Here is a 7,034-nt window from a genome sequence, read left to right on the forward strand (position 1 = left end):
GGTAAATCTTCCTACAGTGACATGGCTTGGTATCAATGATAATTTTTCTCATTAAAATGTAAACTACAATGTATATGTGTACCTATTGTATAATTATATTGTTCAATTGCATGTATAAATATGCAAATTCAACATTTCTAAATATAAATGTACATGGTAAAGAGTAAATTACATGGCTAAAATAGTTATATGGGCTTCCCTGGTGGCTTAATGGTAAACAATCTGCCTGCCAAGCAAGAGACGCAGGTTCAATCTTTGGGTCAGGAATATACCGTGGACAAGGCAATGGCAACCCACTCCAGTGTTCTTGCCTGGGAAATTCCATGGACAGAAGAGCCTTGGGGGCTACAGTCCACGGGATTGAAAAAGGGCTGGACACGACTTAGAGACTAAACAACAAAAGAAATAGTTACATAGCTAAAAAGTGTTGCAGAAATAAACTCTTGAACTGGTGTGTGTGAGCCAAGACCCTTGATCTATCTTTTATTTACATGTCTCCTCACTCTACCTGTGGGCCTTGGTCCACATTGTTCCCTCTTCTGGAAACAGACTTACCCATCCTGTCTCTTAGCCATGGTCTAGCTTTGAGGCTTACAATTTCTTTGATATTTTATTTTCTTTCATGTATTACTTTCACAATGATTCTTATTTTAATGATTTTTAAAATTTATCAACCCTGCCTTTATGTAAAGAAATGAATCACATCTGATCAACTTTCAAAATATTTGCTGTCAACTTAAATAATTAGGGGAAAGTGAGGGAAGTAGACAGGCAAAGAAAAAGAAGAGCATTAATTTAAACTGTCTCTGTCTTCATTTTACCTCCTTATTGACCCACTGTGAAAGGAAATATCAGGAAGGCAATGGGTTGTGTGATGCAACCCCAGGAAGGTCAAGGTACTCTCTAATTCTTGGTTTGGGCTGAAGCATGTCTATGAACACAAATGTAGACAGGACAAAGCATCATTGTGCCTGGTTTACAGAGAAATATCGCCAGACTCTGATGGCAGATTTGTTCTCAAACCCAGAGATGAGCTGGCACCAGCATGCCCTGCACCCCATGGCTCAGTGCAGCTTCCTTCCAGCTGATAAAATGCCTTGGATTATGTTTATACAAACACAATCTTTCTAATTTTTTAAGAACTTGCAGAAAGTGAAAGAAGTAACAGTCCTTAAACATGTCCCTAAGGACATAAGAAAAAATACAAAATAAGCATGAAGGAATAATATAAAGTAAAATGTGCTTAGTTGCTCAGTCATGTCCAGATCTTTGCAACCCCATGGACTTATAGCCTGCTAGACTCCTCTGTTCATGGGGATTCTCCAGGCAAGAACATTGGAGTGGATTGCCATGCCCTCCTCTAAGGGACCTTCCCAACCCAGGAATCAAATTCAGATCTCCCTCATTTCAGGCAGATTCTTTACTGTCTGAACCACCAGGAAAGTCCAAGAATACTGGAGAGTATAGCCTATCCCTTCTCCAGGGGAACTTCTGGACCCAGGAATCAAACTGGGGTCTCCTGCATTGCAGGTGAATTCTTTACCAGCTAAGCTACAAGGGAAGCCCTATGAAATAAATATGTTAAAAATGTTTTATGAGTAAGCGGAATAAGTATTCAGGCTGGTGAAGGTGAGGGCAACTTTGGGGAAATGTAGCAGGTAGGACACCTGATAACGGTTGGTAAAAAGGGGACGGACAAAGGCAGTAAGCAACCCTAGAACTTACAAACATAAGGATGTGATCAGGAAAAAAGTTTTTCTGTGCGTATTACCTCCTTGGACCTTCACAACATCTCTATAATGCAGGAAGTGAGTACGGGGGCTGGGAATTATAGGATTCAATAATAGGACTTTGGATTACTCATATGCCTGTCAAGAAACTGCAAGGACGTTAACACGGGCTCTCTAAGGCTCAGTTGCTACTTCAGAAAATCCACACAGTTAAAATGCTTACATCATTTGGTTGTTTGTGATGACTGAGAAACACCAAAACAGAAGCTTTGCACATTTCCCTCAAGTAATAAGCAATACACCCCTATACACCCGTATGGCTGTGGTCTACGGAGTCGCACAGAGTCGGACATGACTGAAGCAATGCAGCAGCAGCAGCAGCAGCATACAGCATCTATAGTTTCTTGTTTACTAATTGCACTGGTGCAGAAATTGAGTCTCGAGGAAGCTGAGGTTGTGTTCGAAGCAGTAAACAGACTGGCAGTGACTTAGAGTTATTGAGCAATAACGTGAGGAAACAGGAACACTGAATAAAGAAGGGAGGGGTGCTGATGACAGGAGTTGAATGTCAGGTAGGAGTCGCTCTGGTAATAGGACAAAAGGGGTACTAGATATTATTTAGAGCAGGGGCTTTTTTTTTTTTTTCCCTTTTTTTTTTTTTTTAACATGAAACAAATCACCTCTCTAAGGAAATCTTGCCGAGAGGCACAGTCAGTGAACACAATTAAGGGTAACTGTTTGTATATGAAGAGGACAGTTTCCCTCCCATTGCCTCTCTTGAGTGGACCATCCTTACACTAAAAAGGAGGAGACTGAGGCTCAGAGGTGCCAGTAACATGCTCAAGTGATAGGCTAGATTAGTGATACAACCTGGAACAAAACACACTTCATTTCCTGACTCCCGGGCCAGTGTTTCTTATAATTCACAAGGGTACTTGCAAGAAATATTTCAGCTCTTGGGCTGGGAGGGAGAGGATGAGATTAATGAATGTATAAAATGGCACTTCCATAGTCTCCTGTGGACACTTTGCATTTTCTGTAATGGGTAGTGGTGGAGCTGCTGTTGTACAGCCAGAGTAATCTTTCATCATTTGCCAAGAATTATAGTCCAAATGTCAATTTGGAGTTATGCTGCTTGCAAAATTCCTAAAATAAGGCAGCCAGCTTCCCTGAAGAATCCCAATAATAGGAAGCATATTTTCATTGTAACTTTTTCCCCTAGGTTGCAACAACTCTCCTGAAACACCACATAAATCTGTTCTCATTTCACGTAGTGGAAACAGTGGTTAAGAATTTGAGCTGTGTGATCAAAATGCCAGCTTCATAGCAAGCACGTTATATAATCTTATGCAAGAGAGTTAACATTCCAACATTTCAATTTATCCTCTTTAAAATGGGAATAATAATGGTACATAGTTCATATGGTATCATATGAGGCTTAAATGAGGCAATGTGTATCTTGGAACCTTGCCTAGCAGCATAGTTAGTGAACCTAAAAACTAATTATTGAATTGTCCCTATTGCATTCTAGAATTCTTAACTCTATTTAGGGAACAGAGAAAACTGAAAGGAATGACTAGGACTGATTCAAGTTTGAGTAGATTATATTGTGGCCTGGATCTTTGCTGTATTGTCATGCTTTGTGATCTTCATTAACAAGCAACATATTATTCAGAGATTATAGTTTTAGATGTATTTCACTAACTTAATATTTATAAGTAAAGCACTTAATTACTAAAGAATCATCATAACATTTGAAAAAAGCAAATAAAGAATAAGCTACTTCATATTTATTTGGAGATAAAGCAGGATTATATAGTATATTGTAATATACTTAGCACAGTGATTGGTAAATGATAAAATCACAATGTAATGACCAGAGGAGAAATATTGGTATTTGAGGGCACTGATTCTGGAGTCAGAAAATATGGTCCATATTCTGGCTTCACCAGTCACTTGCTGTACCACCTTGGCTATGTTGCCTCAAGTCTGTGAGAATCAGTTCCCTCATCTGTAACATAGAGTCACTTATGGTGTTATTCTACTGCCTGGAGTGGGTAGGTGCTGATAATCAACAATAACAGTAAAAGGGAGAAATGCATTTCACATGGAAACACCATTTAAAAAGAGAAGGGAAAAGCCTGGGGAGAACCTAGCACTAAAGAAGCAGCTCTCTTTTAAGCTCTTTATTTAGCAGGTTATTAACAGGCAAACGCTGGATAATGAATAAATGGGAAAAAAAAAAAAAGACACAAAAAACAAAACAGACAAAAAAACCCATCAGTTCCCTGAGATCCTGGAAATACTTGAAGTCAAGTAATCACTAGTCATAAATGATGCGCTCCTTTTTCAGGTCTTCTAACTCTTAGCTGGAGCTCCTATCAGCACCTGACACACAGGACATCAAAACAGTGAGATGGAATTCATGCTTTGGAGCATTACATGGTCTCCAGAGCTGCAGAGAATACTCTCTGTCATGTTTCTAATCATGTATGTGTCCCATCATTTTGGGAAACCTCCTCACTGTGGTAACCATGGCTATGAGTCAGTCTGAGATCGCCTATGTATTTTTTCCTTACCTCCTTGTCCCTTTTGGATGTTACTATCTCTTCCATCATTGCCCCCAAATTGATTGTGGACTCCCTCTCTGAGAGTACTACCATCTCCCTGGAAGGCTGCATGGTCCAGCTCTTCGCTGAGCAGTTCTTTGGTGGAGTGGGCATCATCCTTCTCACCATGATGGCCTATGACCTCTCTGTGGCCATCTGTAAGACTCTTCACTACATGACCATCATGAGGCCTCAGATGTGCTGCCTTTTGCTGGGAGGGGCCTGGGTCGGGGGGATTTTTCCATGCCATAGTACAACTTCATGTATCAAGTACCCTTCTGTGGTTCCCAGTACAATAGACCACTTTATGTGTGATTTGTTCCCACTGTTGAAACTGGCCTGCACTGACATCCACATCCTGGGCCTCTTAGTCATCCTCAACAGTTGGGTGATGTGTGTGGCCATCTTCCTCATCCTCATCACTTCCTATTTGGTCATTCTCTGCTCCCTGAAGTCCTGCATCTCTGAAAGTGAAAGTGAAGTCACTCAGTCATGTTCGACTCTTTGTGACCCCATGGACCCCCAGCCTACCAGGCTCCTCTGTCCATGGGATTTTCCAGGCAATGGTACTGGAGTGGGTTGCCATTTCCTTCTCTAGGGGATCTTCCCGACCCAGGGATCAAACCCGGGTCCCCTGTATTGCAGACAGACACTTTACCCTCTGAGCCATCAGGGAAGTCCTGAAGCTCTGAAGGGCAGCATAAAGCCCTCTCCACCTGTGGCTCCCACCTCACTGTGGTCATCATGTTTTTTGTGCCTTGTATGTCTTTGTATTACCCCATAGACAAGGTGATGGCCATGTCTGATTCCATCATCACACCCATGTTAAATCCCTTGATCTACACCCTGAGGAATACGGAGGTGAAAGATGCCATGAGAAAACTGTGGATGAGACAGGGGAGTTTCATTGGCAAGTGACTGTCAAGCTCAGAATGTCATGTGTTTCTGTTAAAGAGAACTCTGTTCCTTCAGAAATATGGGGGTAATAAAACTATCCATGCTCCACTAACAACCGGAGAAATTTCTTAAAAATATAAATCTGATTTTTGATTTATAGTGTTTTCAATTTAAGGATTATGATACTCTTATTGCTTTCTATTCTTTAGCTTCCCATTGCCTTCCTATTTTTTCACTTTTCCTATTTATTTTTTAATTATAATTACATGATGTATCAGAAAATATCTCAATAGCTTAAATAAAAATGCAAATAAATGCAATTATTTTAAAAGAAATAAGATGAGAAAGGAGAATTGATGGAAAAGTTCATTCCAACAAAATTGTCAAATTTCTTGCTATTATTCCTATTATTATTATTTTTATTTTTAATTCATTTCCATTAACATAATTCCAAATGGATTTTGATAGTTCTATCACAAAGCTGGATAACAAACTATCATTATCAGTACATCAATATCAGAACAAACTTCATTATCAGTAATGAGAAAATATAACCATCTCTCAGCAGAACTACTTCCAGATAGGAATGTTTTCTGATGAATTATTTTTTGTGAAAAAGTGAACTTTTTATAACCAAAGTTTAGTATCAAGTTTAGATGTTTTTCTAGGACTCATTCTTAAGTGACCCCCTGACTTTTGAAAGTGCAGTGTACACAGTTTTTAAATCTTAATGAACCATTTTATTTATTGTTTACTGATTATTTAGAATATCCTTGCCTTTTACTAGAATTTTCTGGTTAATCTTTCTACTTCCTGCAAATCTCCAATCACATCTTGAGTGCCTCACCTGACCCCTTGGTGTGCATCAGGACTTCCCTGGAGGCTCAAATGGTAAAGTGTCTGCCTACAATGCGGGAGACCTGGGTTCAATCCGTGAGTCAGGAAGATCCTCTAGAGAAAAAAATGGCAACCCACTCCAGTACTCTTGCCTGGAAAATCCCATGGACAGAGGAGCATGGTAGTCTGCAGTCCATGGGGTCGCAAAGAATCTGACACCACTGAGTGACTTCACTTCACTTCTTAGATTTATGAAAAATTTTGCTTTTCTCTCTATCAAAACAAGCCTTCATCCTACTTAGGTGACTACTTCTCTCCAACTTCTGGTACTAGATGAAGTGTCATTATTTTAGAGAGCCTTCCTCTGTGCTTCCTCTATTCAATGGTTCTTGTATTCTCACCATTTTTCTCTATGTCAATGTTTTCATTTTCTTAGTAACAATGACCAAAAGCAAGTATATTTCATATAATTATCCTCTGGCTTTTATTACTTTCCATGCCGGTCTAGACTGGACAAGTCTCCAGGAAGGGATTTTTTTTTTTAATTTTTTATTTATTTTTGACTGTGCTGGGTCTTCATTGCCTCATGAGTTTTTCTCTAGTAGTGGCAAGCAGGGGCTACTCTCTAGTGCCTTTGTGTAGGCTTCCCATTGTGGTGACTTCTTTTGTTGTAGAGCATGGATCCTAGAGCTTGTGGGCCTCAATAGATTCAGTTCACAGGCTCTAGAGCACAGACTAAATAGTTGTGGTACCCAGGCTTGGTTGCTCTGTGGCATGTGTGACTTTCGCAGATCAGGAACACATGTCTCCTGCATTGGTAGGTGGATTCTTTACCACTGAGATACTAAGGAAGCCCAGAAGGGATTTTTATTTGTCCTTCCCATGGATTCATTTTTCAATAAATATCTAATGGATGGATATAAAACACAAGAGCCTATATTTTTCAAATAGCCCAATTCAG

General features: G+C 39.8%; 1 pseudogene; it reads left to right on the plus strand.

Annotated features, from left to right (window-relative positions):
• Positions 1–3,800: 3,800 nt before the first annotated feature.
• On the plus strand, positions 3,801–5,326 carry LOC133261162 (olfactory receptor 4C6-like; annotated as a pseudogene).
• Positions 5,327–7,034: the final 1,708 nt, after the last annotated feature.

This window comes from Bos javanicus, chromosome 15 (genome assembly GCF_032452875.1).
Source record: "Bos javanicus breed banteng chromosome 15, ARS-OSU_banteng_1.0, whole genome shotgun sequence".
NCBI lineage: Eukaryota > Metazoa > Chordata > Mammalia > Artiodactyla > Bovidae > Bos > Bos javanicus.